Below are 22,716 nucleotides of genomic sequence, written 5' to 3' on the forward strand. Positions count from 1 at the left end.
TTCCTGGTCAGGGCACATGCCCAGGTTATGGGCTCAATCCCCAGTGTGGGGCAGAGGATCAATTATTCTCTCTCATCATTGATGTTCCTATCTCTCTCTCTCTCTCCCTCTACCTGCCTCTCTAAAATCAATAAAAATATAATTTAAAAAAATAAGAGCAAGCAATTTGGGAATATACAGGCTGTAGTAAGGGTATCCATAGTATTTGTAAGATCTATTACAATAGCTAAGATACGTAAGAAAGTAAAGGCCAAAGGTGTAAAATAGTCACTAGGGGATATATGATATATCAAGTCACTAGATGGGATAGGCAGGGAAAGCTCCACAGAAAAAAAAAGGCCTAAGATACACCCTGATCATTAACTAACGTATAATTCAATAATTATTTATGAAGCATCTATTGATGTATGGAATTACCTATCAGTGATACAGCAGTGAAAAATACTGTCAACCAACTTACTTTTATGGAATTCATATGCTAGTGAAATCTAGAATCCTATATAATAAAGAGCTAATATGCAAATGGTCATTCACGTCGGCATGCCATCATGCCTTAATGACTCAGTCACTCAACACCGGGGAGAGAGGAATGGGGACCAGCCAGGCACAAATGAGCTCACAAGAGAGGAATGGGGACCAGCCAGTCTGCGGCCTGGGAGAGGGAAAAGCTGCACGCCCCATGGTCCTGGGTGCCAGTGGCTGGGGCTGCGGCCTGGGAGAGGGAAAAGCTGCACGCCCCACAGTCCTGGGTGCCAGTGGCTGGGGCTGCGGCCCGGGAGAGGGACAAGCCGCCTGCCCCACAGTCCCAGGCACCACAGCTGCGCCTGTGGCCCGCAAGAGGGCCAAGCTGCCAGCCCTGCAGTCCTGGACGCCAGTGGCTGCGCCTGCACCTGTGGCCAGGGAGAGGAACAAGCTGCCCACCCCATGGTCCCAGGCACCTGCAGCTGCGGCCCAGATGAAGCCATCTGCTCACAGTCCCCTGCAGCTGTGGCCGGCCTGGGCGAATCCGGCCCAGAGCCTGCGGCTGGCCAGAGGGAGGAAAGCCTGGATCCTGGGTGCCTGTGACCAGCCGGAGGAGGGAATCCTGGGTCCTGGGTGCGGGGCAAGGCAGAGGTGATTAGGGGCAATCAGGCCAGCAGGAGAGCAGTTAGGGGCAATCAGGCAGGCAAGCAGAGGTGGTTAGGGTTGATCAGGCAGGTTAGTGGCGATCAGGGGGGTTAGTGGCGACCAGGCAGGCAGGCAGCTGAGCGGTTAGGTGCCAGCGGTCTCAGATTGTGAGAGGCAGTCGGAAATCCCCCAAGGGGTCCTGGATTGGAGAGGGTGCATGCCGGGCTGAGGGACACCCCCCTCCCCCGTGCACAAATCTCATGCACTGGCCTCTAGTATTATAATAAGCACAAGTCTAAAGTAAAAGCCAACAAAAGAGTGTGGAAAGTGGGAGAGATAGAGGGAGGGATGGAGGAGGAGGAGGAGGAGGCCAGAGAGCTAGAGACAGAAATTGAGAGAGAAAAAAAAGAGAAATATCGAGAAGAGAAGAACATAGTCATGGAGTAAAATAAAAAAATAGATCCAAATAAAATATGTCTTCTGGATTGCTCCCCTGGGCCTAGGAGGTCATGTGCCCTACTGTAAGGCTGTTTTGAGTAAATGTATGCATAATCATTATCATGACATACAGATGGTGGTATGTGCCATATAATAAAATAAATAATGAGTGAATAGGTTCAGAGGAAGGATAATCATAAGTGTGAGAAATGCCCACACTCCAACTGCAGAAATTACGACATAGTTGATGAATGTATAGATGCCACAAGGCTGAAAGAGCCAGGTTCCTTTTGAAATAGTCTTCGTAATTTCTTAGACCCTGGCACATGCAGAGCTTTGCCATCTTAATGAAACAAAAATAGGTCCATGACCTGATTCTGTCTTGACTATAAGAGTTTAAAAAGAAGAAGGACAGGTAAAAAGGTGTGCTGCATGTTTTACTGTGCACCTACCCACCCCTCGGAAGAATAATGTGTCTTTTCTAAGATGGTTACTGATAAGCAAACAGAAAAGCAAACATAAATACTTAGCATGACTCAGAGTACTATGAGGAGTAGACTATATAATATTCAAGCTACACAGAATATATGAGATAGGCTGTTGTTGCTGAACTGGCAAAATAAATACATTTGCCCTTTCAAAAGAAGCAGCATTTGAAGAACTGTGTAAGCACATCAATGGTATCACAGTGAATCTGGAAACCTTTATGATTGGTTTATTCTTCATTAAAAAAAACACATTTGACTTTTATTGAAAGGTGTTGGCATTATTCATGGCTAGTTTGACCCTTAAGAAAAAACATGGTAGGTTCTTTTCTCAGCAAACATGCATCTCAATGAGCCATTACTTCAGCAGTGATAACGTCTTTCATGTATTTATAAGTATCTCTTCCAGCATATGGTACTTTGAATGTATATTTCTAAGATTTATTCGATAAGGTATTGTCCCATCTAATCTTTCCCTTGTCTTTCCTACAGATAATATAAATCAAAATCTTAGTGCCATAAAATCTAATTGAACATCTTGCAATTCTGCATGATTATAAAAGAATGCTATACACGAACAATGCTTTATGTATTTTAATGGTTTACTTGCCTCTTTTGTAAGATAATACAAATGACAGAGAAGCCGCTTAGGAACCCACATGGCAGATTTCCATGGCACTATTCTATCTGTATAGTTGGTTTAGGTGCTATCTATGAAACCTGATGAGCTTAGTAATAACTTTAGAAAGCAGGGTTATCAAAGGACTGCCGATTTCAGCAGGAAAGAGTATCATCCACAACTGGAAATCTCTACAGACTGCCAAATTACCCAAAATTCTATTCTGCAAAGCAGTATCTTTAATGTTCCAATAAAAAGTAACTCTTTCTGGGATTGCTTTTGTGTTTGTAATTGCACACTCAGAAACTAATTTGCATAACACTGCAAAGGACCACAGAAAAGGTACTGATAAAAAAAGACAATTCAAGATGACTGGAAACCCATTTGTGCTACTCTGTCTTCATTTATTCTTCATTCAAGGATCAGGTGCCTATTTTGTGCCTTGCACATACTAGTCACTGGAAATAATGATTAAAAAAAATTCCATGCCCCAAAGGAGACCGTGTTTTAGTGTCAAAATAGTAAACAGGCAATAAGAGCAGTGTTTGCCATTTCTTACTATACAGGTATATATCATGGATATTGGGCTGGGGATTAGAAGTTTAGGAGTGATGAGTCCAGGTAACTACTCAGATGAGATGACACTTGATGAGTTAGAAACAAAGATGAGAAACTGGAGAGAGGCATTCTATGTAGAGGGAGCATCATGTGAAATGCATAGAAAATGAAAGGGACAGGTGCATGAGGTACAAGGAGTATAGTGTAGTTTGACTAAGCATAGGGTAGAATGAGAAAAAATAAGAGAGTGCAGATTGGAAAGTTAAACAGAAGGCCAGTTAATAATAAATTTGTATGTGATGTTAAAGACTTTTGATTTAATGCTGAAGGCAATTAGCATCCATTGAAAATTTTATATTAGAACATGTCCTAATTAGATTTTCATTTTAAATAGATCTCTGTGGAATGCATTTTCACAGAGAGACAAGTACCAAGATATTTTAGGAGATTCTTCCAGTAATCAAATGAGTGATGATATGGATCAAAATTAAGTTAGAGGAGTGGGTTGGAGAAAAGGGGTGAGTTATGAAATACTAAGAAAGTAGAATTGGCATAAGCTGGTAAAGAAAAGAAAGAGTAAAGAGCCAAATATTAATCTCTTCAGAAAAAAATGTTTTTTAGAATTCAGAATCTATCTGAAATGTTATAATACTCAATTTTAACTTTATAAAGAGTTAATCCAGTGAAATGATTTTATATATTATATTAAAGTTTCAAAACATATTTTCACCATTTTAGTAGGATATCTATGTTTATATACACACACACAAACACTTGGGGCCCAGTGCACGAATTTGTGCACCTTGAAAGGAACTGTGGGCCGCAAGGCTGCAGTGGGCACAGGGGTGGGTCTTGGCCCATCCTCCACGCCCCTGCCCGCCACGGCCCCTGTCTGCCGGCAGCCCTGCTCCAGCCACCATCGCTCCCATGCACTGATGGTGCCAGCCCCGCTCGCTCCTGCTGACAGTGTGGAGCAATTGGGGTTGGCACCAGCAGTTGGTGTGAGTGGGGCCAGTGCTGGCAGTGGGTGCGAGCAGTGGCTGCTGCCTTGATTACCCCTCAGGAGCAGGGGGAGGTGGAGAAGCCCTCAGGGGTGATTGGGGCTGGCAGCTGCTGCTCACACCCCCTAATGGTGCCGAGTGATTGGGAACTGCACTGGGCCAGGCACTGTCAGTGGGTGCGAGAGGTGGCTGCCAGCCCCGATCGCCCCTCAGGAGCAGGGGGAAGTGGAGAAGCCCTGAGGGGGAATCGGGGCCAGCAGCCACCACTTGCACCCACTGCCAGCACTGGAGCCACCACTTGCACCCACTGAAGGCGCCAAGTGATTGGGGCCAGTGCCAGGAGCCAGCAGTAGGTGTGAACAGCAGCTCCGGCACCAGCAATGGTTGCAAGCGGGGCCGGTGCCAGCAGCAGGTGTGGGCAACGGGTGGGACCGTGGCCCATGGGAGCAAAGAATTTTCAGTAACCACCAGAGGCTAACCCAATGACAGCGACCAGCGCCCTGCCTTGGTCTGGCGCCCCTGCTTACCTGTTCCACCATCCTGCCTGCTGCCATGTCCACCATGTTCTATGTGAACCCCCTGGTGGTCAGCGCAGTTGTTCAGTTATAGCGACCAGTTGTTCAGTTATTCTGCCGTTTGGTCTATTTGCATATTAGGGTTTTATATATATAAATATATATATGTCTGTATGTATATACCCTATATTATAAAAGGCTAATATGCAAATTGACCAAACAGTGGAATGATTGGTCGCCATGATGCGCACTGACCACCAAGGGGCAGATGCTCAATGCAGGAGCTGTCCCCTGTTGGTCACTGTGCTCCCACAGGGGGAGCACTGCTCAGCCAGAGCCCTGAGCCAGGCTCATGGCTGGTGAGTGCAGCGACGGTGGCGGGAGCCTTTCCCGCCTCCATGGCAGTGCTACAAATGTCTGATGGCTTAGGCCTGCTCCCTGCGAAATGGGCCTAAGCCATCAGTCGGACATCCTTGAGGGCTCCCAGACTGCAAGAGGGCACAGGCCAGGCTGAGGGACTCTCCTGAGTGCACGGATTTTGTGCACTGGGCCTCTAGTATATCATACCAAACTAATTTTTGCAAATTTTAGCTTTGATTTCACCCAAGATTTTTTTATAAGAATAAAATAAATTTATCTCTGTTAATTTATTAGTTCAGTGCCTGGCACATACTGGTTTTTAAAGGGACAAATATAAGTTATAAAACAACAGATCATGTTTTAGTATACATTTTATCTTATCTAAGTACATGTCTAGAATAAATCCAAATTTATAAATGAGTTCTAAATTCAATACTTCCATTTAACTACCTGTCTAGTGAACTTTTGAGTTTCCTGAAATTTTTGTTTTTGGGGCTGGTGGCATTTAACATCTGTTAAATAAAATCACTGGAATGCTGATGTCTATATTTTCTGAGTTTATGAACATTTTTGAAGATTTTTTTGTGTTTCCAAACAACTATTTTTCATTTATTTATTTATTTATCTATCTATCTATCTATCTATCTATCTATCTATCTATCTCATTTGTTCATTGAGTAAATGCTGGTAATATTTTACTTTGTGCCTGGTACAGTGCTTAGTAGATGAGGAATCAGAAGTGAATAAAATAGGTATTGTCTTTTCCTCAAAGAAATGGAATATGTATCTGTGTATTCTTTTGTGTACTAGTGATATATATCTCCAAATTTTCTGCAATTCACACCTGTTCTCTATAGGTTCAGATGCTTGTGCATAAAGCTTGAGCTCAGGAAATACTTAACCCTTTCAATAACTGTGCTAGAGCTCATTCTTATGCAAATCTATGTGCTATACTGAGAACTAGGTATGCACATATAATAATACCAAGAGACATTTGCCATTGAAAAGTCAGTACAACTTATCACCAAAACTAAGAAGAGAAACTCAGAAATATCTTTCTGATATATCAAAGTGTTAAAATGTTAGGCTATTACAGAACGTCTGCTCAGAATAAAATTCAATGACTACAAAATTAGATTTGCAAGGCAGAAAATTTATTCTATTGAATTCATAATAGGCTAAATAATGATCAAAATCAGAAAATCAGCTTCCATTTATGACAATAAAATTTGTAAGATTATTTTTGTTGTAGAGTCTCATCTGCACTCTGCCATTTTTAAAATAAACTAATTACCCCTAAAATTATCTATCATTTTTCACTTTTATTGTGATTCTGGAGTACTGATTCCATGAAAAACTCATTACACCTCCTCCATTGTGTATGAGAAATCTGAACCCATTCTTTCACCTTTCAATGCATAATTTGACTCTGACGTTAGTGTTAGTTTCATTAGTAGTCTCCTACACCTGTTTGTAAACTTTTTAAAAATCACATATTCAGTCAGTCTACCTCTGTCTCATTCTTCATCTGTAAAACGTTAATACTTTGGGTAAGATCTATGAGCTCTTTTCAATGCTAAGACTTTTGGTTCCATTTCTCTGCCTTGAGTTTTATTAGAGAGAGATAAGCATAGAGGGAGTGGAAAAGAGTGAATCAGAAAAAATAAAAGTATGTCTTGATGTAGACTGAAGCAGACAAGCAGATAAAATTGCAGGAGTGGGGTACAGGGGGCCAATGGGAGATAATAAGGGGACATGTGTAATTCTTTCAACAATAAAGATAAATTTTAAAAAGTTGCAGGAGTAACAAAAACAACAACAACAACCAGATAACAGGGGAAAATGATAAAAAAGAAAGTCTGTGACCTTGAGCTATGTTAATACTATCCTTAGAATGTATTTATTTAAAAACAGAAATGTTTCTTTATGTAGAAAAAGGAAGGTCATAATTGGGGTTCTGCGAACGTGAGAGGAGTTTGAGAGATAGGGTAATTTTACCTATTAACTCATTGTATAAACACTAACGCGATCATTGCACATAAGGAAATCTTTGCAACATTCATCAAATTTGATTAAATTGATTTGAGAGACAGAGAGAAACATCAACTGGTTGCCTCCCACATGCACGCAGATAAGGGATGAGAACCCACAACCCAGGTATGTACCCTGACTGGTAATGCTAGGAATGGAACCTGCAACCTTTTGGTGTATGGGACAGTGCTCCAACCAACTGAGCCACCCGGATAGGCCAAAAAATTTAAATCTTAAAGTTCAATAAACCTCAAAGTTTTTCTAACCCTTACACAAAAATTCTGTCCTCTCTCCACTACCCTTTCCCCCAACTATCTTTCTTCTTCCTGCTCCCTAGATGCTCTCATTTGTTCTCCTGACGTCTTTTCTTTCTATCTTTGAAAACATTTTCTCACAAAGGACACACATCATCTTTGAAGCATCTAATTTCGGGTTATTGATTTTATTTTTCTGTAAGTCATATCCTCCTGCTGCTTGTCTCTGCTGAGCCAGCACCAAGCACTCGTGTGTATGAATAGACTGAAATACATAAGCACAATATTGACTTTCAAAGAATCGTAAAGAATAGAAAAGCAGACCGGGAAAGACTTTACTACATCCTTATCCTTCCTTTTACAGATGGATAAATTGAGTCAGGATGGAAGAAGGACCTTGCCTAGGGCCAACCATATTGCATAGACTGAGTCAGACATAATATTTCAAATGCTCTGACCCTACAGAGTACGTCATACCACAGTGGAAAGTGCCTGCTGGAGCCATATTATGTACCTTTGATTGCCCCTGTGCCACATGCGGGCTACACCAGTTTACATCCTTTTTTAATTTTCAGCTTTATTAAGGTATAATTGATAAACTCAATATGTGAAATCTGTTTCTGCCTGTTTCTGCTGGGTATTGTTCACAGTGCTTCTTTTCTTATTTTGCTTCAATTATGAAGTATAAACTCGAGTTCCTGATCACATTTTTGTTCTCATTTAGTTGGACTTGTTCACACATTCAAGCAAAAATCACATTAAATTTCATTCAAAGTTTGTTTTTTCCCCCAGGATATACATGTAATTTGAATTTTGGTGAATAAATGAAAAACCTTGCAAGATTTGACTTGTGGTTATCAATGATCACTTCTGACTTTATGTCTACTGCAGAGACAATCAAAATGCATCAGGGAATTTCTTACTATTCCTTTCACATACTGAGTTTGTGTTCTTTTCATTCTTAAAATGAGAGAAAAGTTTTTTGGAGTTTTATGCTGAAGCAAACTGTTAGATTATCACATTTGGTGAGTCCTTATTGTTTATATCCTATCTTTTATACCTCTCAAAACTGTAAAAACAGAAGGCCAAGGTCTCCAGAATTTGCTAGAAAGTCTAAGATTATAATTAGGCTTTGAAGTTCACTTATTTCCTCAAAATTATATTTTTATTACATTTTTGGGTTTTGGGGATTCCTTATCTTTGTGCCACATATTTTAAAAACATTGCATATATTACTTGTTTCTATTTCTATTTGTGTTTTGGTTCTAAGTATTTAATACACACTACTAGTGAAAAGTAGAATAATCACTGTAGTTTCCACGGGAGAGATTACAACCAAAGAAACCAAATTAAAATAGAAAGAAAATAATCAAGCAATCTATAACAGTGTCAAATACTCTAGCAAAGGTCAGTAGGCTATGCATGTGAAACATGTATTGGGATCAAGACATATAAATATATTTATATATAATATATACTTACATTAGTCATTTCACTATAAAAATGGCAAAGAAATTATACACTCTTTGAATGCAGTTGTGATTTTCTATATAATTCTTTCAAGAATTATGGAAATATATAGAATAATAAAATAAAGGCATTCACTTTAGGACCTTTAGGTTCTTGGAAAAATTAATCCATAAGTTATATGACTTGAGGCTATCTGTAGGCCTTTGGGAGGTGCCAAAGAAATCAAAGAGAAAGAATACATATAATGTAAGCAGAAGTTAAATGGAAGGGGCTGTGCTTAAAGGAATATCAGAAAATAGCATTTGGCAATTTATTATTCTTGCCTTTTTTTTTTCCCCCTTTTAAAAGTTGGTGCTAAATTTCTGCCTACCATTTACTGCACTTCAGGGCAAGGTTAACGATTTTGGTTTTAACTATCCAAGAATTATTTTGCTCTAAAGTTTATAGAGAGGCAATGGCTTTTACAATCCAATTCATTCATTTTCTTTTATTATTAAACACAGTGTTCCTCTACCCCAATGTTGGTGCTTTCCAAGCTCACCAATTTCAATTTCCTTAAAAAGGTCCCTCCATGTAACTATAGATTTTATTTTTGGTAAACACATACATCTATACTTTGTTTAAAAAATTCTCAACTTAAAAGATCCCATATATATTTATACTAGTGGCCCAGTGCACAAAATTTGTGCACATGAAAAGGGGATTAATTAGAGGAAATAATTTAATATTGCTATTTGCCCTTTCTCTATAATAGAAGTGTCAGAGATGAAAAAAAAAAAAAATAGTAAAATGTAAATGAAAACCTTCCTCCTGTCAGAGTCTGGGGCACACCACGGGACCCAGAGTCAAGTCCCCCCCCTGCACCCACATGCACCTCAAAATCATGTGAGACCCAGACCCGGCCAGCCCCCGCCCCAGGGGCTAGATCCAGACCCTGCCAGTCCCACCCTTGTCAAGCTCAGCCAGGCAGGGAGCATAGCCTCAGGTTCCCTGGCCCCGCGCCAGGATGGGGGGCATGGCCTGAGGTCCCCCAGCCCATACCAGGGTGGGGGGCATGCCTTGAGTTCCCCTGTCAAGCCCTGCTGGGTGGGGGGCATGGCCCGAGATCCTCCATCAAGCCCTGCCTGGTGGGGGGGAGCAGCCTCAGGTCCCCCGGCCCAGCATCAGAAGGGGGGCACAGCCTCAGGTCCCCTGTCAAGTCACGCTGGGCAGGGAGCACGGCCTGAGTTCCCCCAACCCAGCACTGGGGGTGCACCTTGAGGTCCCCTGTCAAGCCCTGCTTGGTGGGGGGCATGGCCTGAAGTCCTCTGTCAAGCCCTGCTGGGTGGGGCATGGCCTGAGATCCCCTGTCAAGACCTTCTGGGTGGGGGCATGGCCTGAGGTCCCCTATCAAGCCCAGCCAGGCAGGGGGTTGCAGCCTCAGGTCCCCTGGCCCAGTGCTGGGGTGGGGGGGGCACAGCCTGAGGTCCCCCGTCAAGCCCCGCTGGGCGGGGGTGCGGTCTGAAGTCCCCTGGCCTGGTGCCTGGGTGGGGGGCACGGCCTGAGGTCCCCTGTCAGGCCCCATGGGGGCAGCGTTGGGTGTAGCCTCAGGTCGCTGCTGATTGCTCGTTAAGGCTCCTTATAAGAACTTGGCCTCAGCTGTGGGTGCAGCCATCTTTGTGATGGAGTGATGGTCAATTAGCATATTCCCTCTTTATTAGATAGGATTCTCTTTGTGACATTGGAATTTCCATTTGAAAGAATACCTTTTTACCCACAGACATAAAAACCTTTTCTATAAAGGTATATGCTTTGCTAGACTCATCTTCAGATATTAATAGGTCAGTGGATTCCTTGCATTTTTATTCACTTTTACTTTTGTTCAAGATCAGAAATAATAATGGTACACCATTATTAATTAAATTGGTTCACCAAATTTTTGAGCATATACTATTAGTTATATATTTAGGACACAAAGTTACACAAGAAAGATAACATCTGTAGCTTAACACTAAAGTTCTATTACTGGAAATGGATAATTAATGGCAGCAAAAGGGTATATATGATATGCTCTGGTAAATATACGGTAAGTATAACACAGTTGTAAGGATGTGCTTTCTAGAGACAGTTTCCAAACCTACAAACATGTTTTAAGCAGAACAAACGATACGTTATAAGTGCTAGAGGGAAGAAAAGCATGTCAACCTGGAGACTTAATTATGTGTTTAGTGGCACTGCTGCGTTATGACAGATAGATAGACCTGAAAATAAACTATCTTGTCTTATATTATATGTGCTGTGAATAATATAAGCAGTGAGTTACCTAATCTTTTAAATTTTTTTAAATTTTTATTAAATTTATTGGGTTGACATTGGTTTAAACGATTATATAGGTTTCAAGTGTACATTTCTTTGGCACATGATCTTCATATTCTATTGCGTACCCATTACCCAAAGTCAAATCATCTTCTATCACCATATATTTGACCCCCTTTACTCTTTACTACCCCCAGGTCCCTTCCCTCTGGTAACCACCATAATATTGACTGTCTGAGTGACCCTGATCTTGCCCATAACTTACTGTGTTTTCAAAGGACATAGAATTCTTAAATTTGTTTCTGTTTTCTGTTTATTTTTAAAAGAATTGATAAAAGAAAAAAAAATGATTAACCTGAAACATGTGCTTGGAAGAAATTCTTTTCATAACAGATGTGCTATATAAAGAATCAGGATGTACTGAAATCATTCATATCCTTCCTTTTATAATATGATTGCTCAGTTAATTATATACATTTAAACATGTAAAGAAAAGAGAACAGGTGGTAAAGTTTTAGTTAAAAAGAGGTAAGTCCATGAAAGTAAGTGTATTCATCATAATTTGAATTTTCTTGCTCAAATGATTTTGTTCTATGGATCATAAAAATGAAGAAAAGGAAAATTCAAGAGCATAATTCTAATATCAAAGTCATTGATGTATCCCAACAAATGTCACATGACTGATATTGCTACTAAAGAACAAACAGAAAGCCATTATATACATTGAACTATACTTTGCTTGAAAGAAGACAATAAACTTCTGGGTTGAGAAGATAACAATTTGAAATCTTAGAATCCTTTGTAATCCATATATTATGGAAATTATAAACACAGTAATTCCTCATTAACCATTACTTTATATAGGTACTATGCTTAAAAGAGAGAATCTACTCCTCCTCAAAAATACATATATTCTACAATAAAAATAAAATAGAGCTTTGTTTTCCAGCATTTCTAATTTATTAAAGCAGACTTGTACTCATCCATTTGCTCATTCAGAGACCTGGGGCCATTTTATTACATTCTTACTACAAGGCCCATGAATTTCACTTTTAAGTCACACAACTGTTTCTAAAAGTAGACTCCAAACCTATCTCCTTAAGTCCATTCTTACCAATTTATAATCAATTCTCCTCAAAGCTTCTCAAAACGTCTAAGGGGTCCTTTTAAAATGTTAATCCGATTTTGCAAAGTCTGTGGTTAGAACTTTTTAATCCCCTGCTATTGCCCTTAGGAAAAAACCCAAATCTCACTAATTCCTAAATTTTCTAGCAGGGGCCTTGCTCTATATCTATTCCTGGTATTTTAGGCTATATCACTCATGGTATAAAATAAAGAATAGTGCAAAGACTTTTCAGAATAAAAGTTAGTGAAACTCTTTAAAGCCAGTTACTTTGTGTATTAAATGGGATTATTAAGAATAACTACTGTATGGCGCAAATTGAAGGGATTCCGCAAAAACCTTTCATTTTTTCTGGTAGAACATCCTTTTTTTTAATTTTCAGCTTTATTAAGGTATAATTGATAAATTGTAAGGTTTTTAAAATAGCATCATGTACTCTTTTGTAAAGAATTGAGTTCTCTCAATTATATATTCATGATAGTTTGAATACATAATGGAAAAGAACTATGTTTTGCTTACTCATTGCTTTCAGATGCCTCACCCTCCGCCTGGCCCAAAATAATCAAAATACTTGGTTGAGAGACTGAATGCGAGGAGTAGAGAGACCAAGGAAGTATAGAAAGGGGCCTACATCTGTCCTTAAATTACAATGTTCTCTTTTAGGATAGGATATTAGTATAATTCCATGATTGCTTAAGAGAAACACTGATTACACTTTTCAGACATATGCCTGGCTAGAGTCCCTGGGAGACTTATTTTCTCTACTACAGAGAATCAGACCTTTCATATTACCTTCTCTTAGCAGCTTGCTTTACTAGCGTCCCCACTTTACATAACACAAGGTGGTTGCCGGTTTGTGATGAGATAGGCAGAAAGCTATTCCGTGAGTGCACCTGAACTTGCTTCCAGTCCCCATTCCTCCTGCTTCACATTTATAAGAGGTCTTGGCTGGGCTATAAAATGAGAATCTGATGGAAAGGAAGGGCATTCTTCTGTCCTGTGTATTGTTGCTTTGAGCATGAAATGGAACTTAAAAAATTAAAGGAACACACTACTCTTAGAATCCATTGTTCTGATACCATCTGTATCACATCTCACAGGTGGCCTTGACATTTTCACAGTTGCTTAGAGCACCATTTTATCTTTGATGTGCTTCTGTTAATCTGTGGACAGAGAGCAGCTGCAGCCACATCCCAGCCTGCTCAGTGCCTCCATGCAACACTACATGCAACAAAGCTGGATGTATTTTGTTCCCTACTGTTCCAGAACACATGAAAGCAGAAGGAAAGGGAACCTACAGTCCCCTACAGAACTTTATGAGGGCTACGTGGAGAGGTGGGAAATAGTTCAGGTCTTCATGGCTTCCAGTAGAATGAGAAAGAGATCTTGGGGCGTCTGTCAGCCTTTCCTTACCGATGGAATTAATTTTCTCCCGCACTATGTATGCAGAATCTAATCACCCCCATAATTCATTTTCAAATTTTGAAAACTGTATGAGGCTACTTGAACTTCACCATTCTGGAAGCTGACAGAGTAGTTCCAGGATCAGGCCTCAAAGCTGCACGTTTCCCTGAGCTCTGGAGCCCATTCACTATGTCAGTCCTATGTTCATCTGGGCCTGGGACTAGGTCAGGGTCTGTTGCTGACTTGGTTATTTGTAAAGAGCCTTTCTGCTCCTTGCTTGTTGTTTTCTACTGGGGCTGAAAGTAGCTCCTTATATATTTTTTCTTATTTTCCTTCAGAAAGAACCTGTGTTTTCCATGGCAGGACTGACAGGGTTTTTTGTCTCAAAGGGTCTTAGGTTAATTCACTAGTCTAGACATGGTGACATTTCCTCTTGTTTGAACATCCCATCCATTTTTCTGTCCACTGATCCAATCTCCTACTTTAAGGCACACAGTATCCACTCTCTCAGCCATTTGGAAAACTGACTTTTTCTGGCTATTCCTTGCAGCCTGAATCTTGGGCTGCTTTTGCTGTCATGAGCTCCTCCCGCTGGCCTCCTTACAGGCATCCAACATCTGGGCAGCTTCCAAGACCCACTGTGCCAACTCTGGGTATTCTTTTGCTATAATACATAAATGTCACTTTTATAAATGCAATTAAATAATAGGATTATATGCTTTTCCACACAAAGATGATGCATCTTTACTTGCTGCTAAATAGATATCATCATATTATTTACTATTCCTGATAAGTTCATATGTTTTTGATCAAGCAGAAAATAAATCAAGGCACTCATCAAGAAGACATTGTATGAGTTGCGTAATCAGTTCAAGAGAAACAGAAGCAGCAGTCAGGAGTCAGACATTTGTCAATCCCGCCTCATTTCTCTTTGTTTTCCTTTAACAGCAAACTTAAACCTTGGTTGATTAAGTGCCTCCTTCACCAGTTCTGCCATTTCTAGAATTCAAGCTGGTAAGAAATGAGTCATATCTAAAGATACCCAGCTATCTTATTTCCTTTCCAAAAATGAAGAGTTAAATTGATTCGGGTTCAATACCCTGGCATTGTGTTCCCATGGTGTAATTTGATTTGCAGCATCTCTCTCTTCTACTTTCCCATATCCCCATAATGTAATTCTTGTTCTTAAAACGAGGTTATTTACTTCATATTTTTGTTTAGGGCCTCATTCTATGGCTTTGGTAATGGTGACCTAAAACAAATCCATGACCCTAGACTCAGCTCCACATTATTATTCAATTTCCAAGAAAAATATGGGAGTTTTATCCTTGAACTCAAGCCTCCCTTCTTCTAGATAAAATCTGTGATTTTACCTGAGTGTGTAGTTACTTAGAATAGAGGCTATTTCCAAGCTTTCTTGAATGTGATCCTGTGAAAAAAATGGAAGCATTGTATGTAACATGTAGGTAATTTCATTTAAGCAAATAGTGTTGCTCTCCTATATCAGCCTTTAATTTTCTCTTTCCTGCTGTGCAGACTGTGGATATGTTAAACTGGAGCTAGAGAAGGTTCCTTGAATCATAAGTTGTAATATTCTTGATGAGAATCATGGAATAACAAGATAAAAGAAATTGGATCTCTAGACATTATTGGTTTTCATATCAACCCTGGGCCACTTGTCTGACTTTAAATTAAATATCAACTTTTATATGGATTAAGCTGTTAATATTTTGTTGTATTTTTTATCATTAGAGCTGAAATTAGTCTTAACTAATAGAAACACTTGACCAAAAGAAGAATACAACAAGAATAAGTATGACGGTAAACAGGTCAAGAAAGTATGGTTTCAAATCATAGCTTAACTTTTTAGTTGAATGACAATCTACTTAAGTATTATGATTCTCAATATACTAATTTTATTAATAATAATACTTATATTAATAACAATTTAATTATCATCATTATTATATATTCCCCAATAAATATTGTGAGAATTAAATGAGATAAACCATATGCAGTGTTCAGAACAGCAGTCAGTAAATTAAGGCCTGCTGCCCATATGGACCTGCAGATCATATCATATCCCCTGTTTCTGTAAATAAATTCTCTAAATTTTTAAAATTACAATTGACATACAATATTATATTAGTTTCAGGTGTACAACCCCATGATTAAACATTTATATAACTCATGAAATGATCACCCCAATAAGTCTAGTACCTATCTCATACCATATATAGTTATTACAATATTATTGACTATATTCCCTATGCTGTAATTTACATTCCCATGACTATTGCATAACTATCAAGTTGTATTTCTAAATCCCTTCTTTTTCACCCATCCCCCTTAGTAAATTTTAATGGAAATACAGCACATAAATGGTTTATGTGTTATCTTTAGCTGTTTTTATGATAGAATGGCAGAGATGCAGAGTTGCTATAGATATCTTATGGCCCACAGAGCCTAAATCATTATTATTTGGCTCTTTACAGAACACGTTTTCAGACCTCTGATTGAGAACATAGAAATTAATCATCTGATTATATAATATCTCTGTATGAAATCCTTGTAGTAAGGTGTGGTCTTGTTTGTAAAGTGATTATATCACCAAACCTCAATTATGCATATTCTTAGAAATGTTTTTTAAGTGAATGAAATTTTATCAATCCAACTGTGCTTATTGACCTAATCCTTTGGAGTCTTATGGCATAGGTCTACGGAAGGCTGATATGGATAACAGTGTTAGTCTATAGCCTCAGAGCAGAGAATAAAGGATTGGTCAATGCTAGATGAAATCCAAGATCCAGGCATTTCTGTTATGGGTTAAAAAAAAAAAAAAACACTATCTTACACATAAGCTCTTACCCTAACAATGTAAGATTCTTCTCATGGGATGAAATCCACTAACCTTCACATATTAGAAGGCCACCTGGTATAATCAATCAATTTAAACCCAATTGAACAGATGTGCCTTGGGCCCTAAAAATCAATGATTTAAATGAAATAAGTATCCTGCAACAATAACACGTGAAATGTTAAAAGATTTAGCTTCTTCTTACCCAGCTAACACAGAATTTGATTTGAAAGTATCCTATTTACCCTTATTAGAAACCACTCTAGTGTCTTCCATGAATCTTGCTCTGGATCTGACTTGCAAAACTTTGCAGGCTGATTCACTAAAGTGCGTCTACCAGCCATTACAACCTGTACTTTTATTTTATTTTATTTTTTTTCAAATTTTTATTAAGGTATTATATGTGTACATATCTTACCATTGCCCCCCACCCCCACCCCACTCCCATACATGCCCTCACCCCCCAATGTTTTGCATCCGTTGGTTACTCTTATATACATGCATATAAGTCCTTCAGTTGATCTCTTATTTCCCCCACCTCTCCCTAACCTTACCCCTGTAATTTGACAGTCTGTTTGATGCTTTACTGCCTCTGTAACTATCTTTTTGTTCATCAGTTTATAATGTTTTTCATTATCCCCAAATGAGTGGGATCATGTGGTATTTTTCTTTCATTGACTGGCTTATTTCACTTAGCATAATGTTCTCTAATTCCATCCAAGTGCCTACAAATGGTAGTAATTCCTTCTTTTTTACGGCAGCATAGTATTCCATTGTGTAGATGTACCATAGTTTTCTGATCCAGTCATCTGCTGATGGGCACCTAGGCTGTTTCCAAATCTTAGCTATTGTAAATTGTGCTGCTATGAACATAGGGGTGCATATATCCTTTCTGATTGGTGTTTCTGGTTTCTTAGGATATATTCCTAGGAGTGGGATTACTGGGTCAAATGGGAGTTCCATTTTCAGTTTTTTGAGGAAACTCCATACTGTTCTCCACAGTGGCTGCACCAGTCTGCATTCCCACCAGCAGTGCACGAGGGTTCCTTTTTCTCCGCATCCTCGCCAACACTTGTCGTTTGTTGATTTGTTGATGATAGCCATTCTGACAGGTGTGAGATGGTATCGCATTGTTGTTTTAATTTGCATCTCTCGGATAATTAGTGACTTTGAGCATGTTTTCATGTGTCTCTTGGCCTTCCTTCTGTCTTCTTTCGAAAAGCTTCTATTTAGGTCCGTTGCCCATTTTTTTATTGGATCATTTATCTTCCTTTTATTAAGTTGTATAAGCTGCCTGTAGATGTTGGAAATTAAACCTTTATCAGTGATACCATTTGCAAATATGTTCTCCCATACAGTGGGGTTTCTTGTTGTTTTGTTGATGGTTTCTTTTGCTGTGCAAAAGCTTTTTATTTTGATGTAGTCCCATTTGTTTATTTTCTGTTTGGCTTCCATTGCCCTAGGGGCAGTATCACTGAAAAAGTTCTTTTGGCATATGTCTGAGATTTTGCTGCCTGTGGATTCCTCTAGTATTTTTATGGTTTCCCGTCTTATATTTAAGTCCTGTACCCATTTTGAGTTTATTTTTGTGTATGGTGTAAGTTGGTGATCTAGTTTCATTTTTTTGCATGTATCTGTCCAATTTTCCCAACACCATTTATTAAAGAGACTGTCTTGACTCCATTGTATGTTCATGCCTCCTTTGTCAAATATTAAATGCGCATATTGGTTTGGGTCGATATCTGGATTCTCTATTCTGTTCCATTGATCTATATGTCTGTTCTTGTGCCAGTACCAGGCTGTTTTGATGACAGTGGCTTTGTAATACAGCTTGAAATCTGGTATTGAGATCCCTCCTACTTTATTCTTCTTTCTCAGGATTGCTGCGGCTATTCGGGGTCTTTTTTTATTCCAGATGAATTTTTGGAGAGTTCTTTCTAGGTCTGTGAAATACGCCGTTGGTATTTTAATGGGGAGTGCATTGAATCTATAGATTGCTTTGGGTAGTATGGACATTTTAATGATGTTGATTCTACCAATCCATGAACATGGTATGTTCTTCCATCTGTTTACATCTTCCTCTATCTCTTTTTTCAGTGTCCTGTAGTTTTCCGCATATAGGTCTTTTACCTCCTTGGTTAGGTTTATTCCTAAGTATCTTAATTTTTTTGGTGCGATGGAAAATGGGATTGCTTTTTTAGTCTCTCTTTCTGTAAGTTCATTGTTGGTGTATAGAAATGCCATAGATTTCTTGGTGTTAATTTTGTATCCTGCTACATTGCCGAATTCATTTATTAAGTCTGTTAGTTTTTTGATGGAGTCTTTCGGGTTTTTTATGTACAATATCATGTCATCTGCAAATAAGGACAGCTTTACTTCTTCTTTTCCAATTTGGATGCCTTTTATTTCTTCTTCTTGTCTAATTGCAGTGGCTAATACTTCCAGTACTATGTCAAACAGGAGTGGTGAGAGTGGGCATCCCTGTCTTGTTCCTGTTCTTAGGGGAAATGGTTTTAGTTTTTGCCCATTGAGTATGATGTTAGCTGTGGGTTTATCATATATAGCTTTTATGATGTTGAGGTATGATCCTTCTATTCCCACCTTGTTGAGAGTTTTTATCAAGAAAGGGTGTTGGATTTTGTCAAATGCTTTTTCTGCATCAATTGATATGACTATGTGATTTTTATCTCTCAATTTGTTTATGTGATGTATCACATTTATTGATTTGCGGATATTGAACCATCCTTGCATTCCTGGGATAAACCCTACTTGGTCATGGTGTATGATCTTTCTGATGTACTGCTGGATCCTATTTGCTAGAATTTTGTTGAGGATTTTGGCATCTACATTCATGAGGGATATTGGCCTGTAATTCTCTTTCATTGTGTTGTCTTTATCTGGTTTTGGTATTAGGGTGATGCTGGCTTCATAGAAGGAGCTTGGAAGTGTTCCTTCCTCTTGAATTTTTTGGAATAGTCTGAGGAGGATAGGTTTTAGTTCTTCCTTGAATGTTTGGTAGAACTCTCCAGTGAAGCCGTCTGGCCCCGGGCTTTTGTTTGCCGGAAGCTCTTTGATGACTGCTTCAATTTCTTCCATAGTTACTGGCATGTTGAGCTGTTTAGATTCTTCCTGATTGAGTTTTGGAAGGTTATATTTTTCTAGGAATATGTCCATTTCCTCCAGGTTGTCCAGTTTGTTGGAATAGAGTTGTTCGTAGTATTTTTTAACAATCCTTTGTATTTCGGCGGGATCTGTTGTTATTTCACCTCTTTCATTTCTGATCTTGTTTATTTGGGTCCTCTCCCTTTGCTTCTTGGTGAGCCTGGCTAGAGGTTCATCAATCTTGTTTATCCTTTCAAAGAACCAGCTCTTGGTTTTGTTGATCTTTTGTATTGTTTCTTTGGTCTCTATGTCGTTTATCTGTGCTCTGATCTTTATTATTTCCTCCCTTCTGCTTACACTGGGCTTTTCTTGTTGCTCTTTTTCTAACTCTTTGAGTTGTTGGGTTAGGTAATTTATTAACCCTGTTTCTTGTTTTTTGCAGTAGGCTTGTAGAGCTATGAACTTCCCTCTCAAGACTGCTTTCGCTGTGTCCCATAGATTTTGGATTGTAGTGTTTTCATTGTCATTTGTTGTCATGATGTTTTTTATTTCTTCTTTGATCTCTCTGGTAACCCAGTCATGGTTTAATAGCATGCTGTTTAGTCTCCATGTGTTTGATTTCTCTGGGTTGTTTTTATTGTAGTTGATTTCCAGTTTTATGCCACTGTGGTCTGAGAAGATGCTTGATATGATTTCTATCTTCTTGAATTTGAAGAGACTTTGCCTATGTCCCAACATATGGTCTATCTTTGAAAATGACCCATGTGCGCTTGAGAAGAATGTATATTCTGTGGCTTTGGGGTGAAATGTTCTGAAGATGTCAATTAATTCCATCTGGTCTAGTGAGTCATTTAGGATTGATGTTTCTTTGCTGATGTTTTGTTTAGAGGATTTGTCCAATGGTGATAGTGGGGTATTAAAGTCTCCTACTATGATTGTATTGCTGTCAATGTCTCCCTTGATATCTTCCAGGAGTTTTTTTATGTATTTGGGTGCTCCTGTATTGGGTGCATATATGTTTACCAGAGTTATTTCTTCTTGTTGGATTGCTCCCTTTAGTATTATGAAATGGCCTTCCTTATCTCTTGTTATGTCCTTCAGTTTGAGATCTAATTTGTCAGAAATAAGTATTGCTACCCCAGCTTTTTTTTCAGTTCCATTTGCCTGGAAAACCTTTTTCCATCCCTTCACCCTCAGTCTGTGTGCGTCTTTTTTTCTGAGGTGGGTTTCTTGTAGACAGCAGATATATGGGTCGTGTTTTCTTATCCAATCTGTTACCCTATGTCTTTTGATTGGGGCATTTAATCCATTTACATTTAAAGTTATTATTGATAGGTACTTATTTGTCGCCATTCCTATTCTTTACCCCTGTGTTACTTCTTCGCTTCCTGTTTCTTTCTTTCTTTCTTTCTTTTTTTTTTTTTTTTTTTTTTTTTTTTTTTTTTTTTTTTTTTTTTTTTTTTACAGTAGACCCTTTAGCATTTCTTGCATTGCTGGTTTGGTGGTAATAAATTCCCTTAGTCCTTTTTTGTCTGTGAAGCTCCTGATTTCACCTTCAATTTTGATTGACAGCCTTGCTGGGTACAGTATTCTTGGATTCAGCCCCTTCCTTTGCATGACTTTGTATATTTCATTCCATTCCCTTCTGGCCTGATGAGTTTCTGTTGAGAAATCAGTTGCTAGTCTGATGGGGGTTCCTTTGTATGTAACTTTCTGTCTCTCTCTTGCCGCTTTTAAGATTCTTACTTTGTCGTTGGTGTTTGCCAATTTAATTATAATGTGCCTTGGCGTCGGTCTTTTGGGGTTCATTTTGCTTGGGACTCTGTGAGCTTCTTGGATTTGTGTGCGTTTTTTCTTCCCTATATCTGGGAAATTTTCTGTCATTATTTCTTCAAAGAGGTTTTCTATTCCTTGCTCAGCTTCCTTTCCTTCTGGAACCCCTATTATGCGGATATTGTTTTGTTTCGTGTTGTCCCAAAGTTCCCTTAGACTCTCCTCCTGCCTTTTAATTTTTTTTTCTAGAAGTTGCTTTTCTTGGGTATTTTTTTCCATCTTGTCTTCTAGCTCACTGATGCGGTCCTCTGCTTCTTCTAGTCTACTCTTGATGCTTTCTATTGAGTTCTTTACAGCAGCGATGTCATTTTTCATTTCTTCTTGGTTCTTCTTCATTTCCTCTTGGTTCTTGCTCATATTGTCGAATTTGTCTTCCATTCTTTTCAGCCACCTTATGACCATTTCTCTGAATTCTTTTTCTGGAAGGTTGCTTGCCTCCATTTCGTTTACTTCCTTTTCTGGTGATGCCTGCTTTTCTTTCATATGCGGGCTGCTTCTTTGTCTCCCCATGGTCTCTCTTCTCTGGGTGTCTGGTTATGTAGTTCTCTCTCTCCTGGGTTGATTTAAAGGCACAAAATACAGCGCTACCAGGTACAACTCACAAGGCACTGAACAGGAATGTATTCACGATATTAATAACCTCCAATAAAGGTGACCACCAGAGAAAGGCAAATTAGGTGATAGAAGAGAAAGAAGAAGAGGAAAAAAGAAAGAAAGAAAAAGAAAAAAAAAAAGAAAAAAGGAGTGTGAAAATGAAATTGGGAAAAGGGAAAGTAAAGAGAAAAAAAAAAAAGTAAGAGAGACAAGAAATTGACTAAGAGAGAAAGGGGAACAGACTATATATATTGGGGATAAAACTCCAATAGAACAATCACTAATCCCAGCAAATGCCAGCAACAAGTGCCTGGGGATTAGTACAAACTACAACACCAATTAATACGGAGTGAGGCAAGGGAAAGCTGAAGCACAAAACAAACAAAAAAATAAATAAAAGAAGAATAAGCAAAACAATCTCACAAAAAAAGCATAAAAATTGGATATAATCTACATTCAAGCAAACAACAACAAAAGGACAGAGATAAGGACAAGTTTATGGATAACTCAGACAGCGAAGGGAAAGGTGTATGTGGACTTGGAGCAGGGGATTGGAGATTAGATATGTAAGTAGGGTGAAATTTTAACAAGGGGTAAACAGAAAGAATAGGGAAAATCTAAAGCAGTAAAAGGGTAAGACAAACAGGACACTGAAAAGGGGGAGGTTAGG

Source organism: Plecotus auritus (genome assembly GCF_963455305.1).
Source record: "Plecotus auritus genome assembly, chromosome: 5".
Taxonomy (NCBI): Eukaryota; Metazoa; Chordata; class Mammalia; order Chiroptera; family Vespertilionidae; genus Plecotus; species Plecotus auritus.